The sequence below is a fragment of the Lepisosteus oculatus genome, unplaced genomic scaffold (assembly GCF_040954835.1).
Source record: "Lepisosteus oculatus isolate fLepOcu1 unplaced genomic scaffold, fLepOcu1.hap2 HAP2_SCAFFOLD_52, whole genome shotgun sequence".
Lineage (NCBI taxonomy): Eukaryota > Metazoa > Chordata > Actinopteri > Semionotiformes > Lepisosteidae > Lepisosteus > Lepisosteus oculatus.
Window position 1 is genome coordinate 129906 of NW_027168064.1, and position 1491 is coordinate 131396.

General features: G+C 40.9%; 1 non-coding gene across 1 annotated transcript; it reads right to left on the bottom strand.

The window, feature by feature from the left end:
- Positions 1–625: 625 nt before the first annotated feature.
- trnar-ucg (transfer RNA arginine (anticodon UCG)) lies at positions 626–698 on the bottom strand. The gene has a single exon. It is a non-coding gene; the product is annotated as a tRNA-Arg (tRNA).
- Positions 699–1491: the final 793 nt, after the last annotated feature.

Genomic DNA, 1491 nt, shown 5'->3' on the forward strand with positions numbered 1-1491 from the left:
TGTTTTGGGACAAATTGCAACTGAGCATCGCATGAGCCGGTACGTACCCTTATCTGTTAGGGAATTTCAAGGGAGGAGTTAGATCAGAATGGGTAGGCTGCAAAACAACAAGTAAAGATTTATTCCAAGATGAAACGTTGTGGCGGTTTTCTTATCTTTTCAGCATGGACTAAACTTTTACGTGTTCCTTATATGCTATATATGTATATATTAGAACCAATGTCGTTCTTAAAAACTAACATGAAATTGTCAGGGACATTCAGCTATATACAAAGACGAGACAGACAAAGTAATAATTCTATATTAACGTGGCCTACATATTGACGCAATGATCGAACTAACTGACATGTTCTGATTCAGATCCCCTGCAGTTCATGCCAATTAGAACAATAGCAATGCTGAGTCCTCCCCACCCTACTGAGCACAAATTCAGCTGCTCTCCAGTTCTGTTCTGCATGTTTTTTCATTGCAATTGAGCTCGGAGCTGGAGATGATCTCCATACAGTTCTGTGTTAACTAGCCCGCACTTGCGTGCTAATTTACGGGTTGTGGCAAATGCTTTTCTATAGTTCATATACATGACGGCAACCTGTTACCGAGGAACCTGAGAGGTTTAAAAGCCTCACGAGCCAGGAAGGACTCGAACCTACAATCTTCTGATGCGAAGTCAGACGCGTTATCCATTACGCCACTGGCCCATAGAACATGCGCTTACACTCCACCACAGAGAGCTCTACACTGCTACCAGTAGTACACTTCCCCATCTAAATTTTCACAGCAAGAAACTTGTGTTTCCTACTATTTTTATCAGGTTTAAAATATCATCTCCTTAAAACAGAAAAAGTGTTGATGTGTCGTGCTGAAATTCCGATTGATTTTGAATTCAAAGAAAAAAGGTTTTCTTCCAAAACACCGTGAAATTCTAACATCTTGCAGACAATAGGTGTATTCCATGTTGAAAAGAGAAGAAAGAAAACCATGGAACCTTTTACAGGTGTGAGGCTTCTTCAGGTGTGAGAAGACCTCATGGCCGAAACGTTGTGTTTCCTTTCTTCTCTTTTCAGCATGCAATAAACCTATTACTTGTTCCTTTGCAGCCGAGGCATGGTGACGTAGCTACCCAGCTGAACATCTTGCAGACTCTACAGTACTTCTCTCCTGTAGAAGTAAAGCAGGGCTTGCTGGGTGAGCTTTTGCTCCGGTAAATTAGGTCACGTGTCATGTTAAATCACTTCTTCTAAACACAACATTTGCTGGTGCTAGCTTTCCCCATGAAAAGAGACATTTCCCTTACAGTACATGACATATCGTTTTTTTTTTCTATCAATAAGTATAGAAATAAAACAAAAGAAAAAATGTTGTCGCCAAAGAATGCAGCTCTGTCGCCTTGGGGAGGTGTCAAGGGCATTGAGCTCCATGAGAAGTGTCAAATAAATGCCATTTCTCATCATTTCTCTTGGCGTCAGTTCTGCTATTAAATGGGAAAGAGAC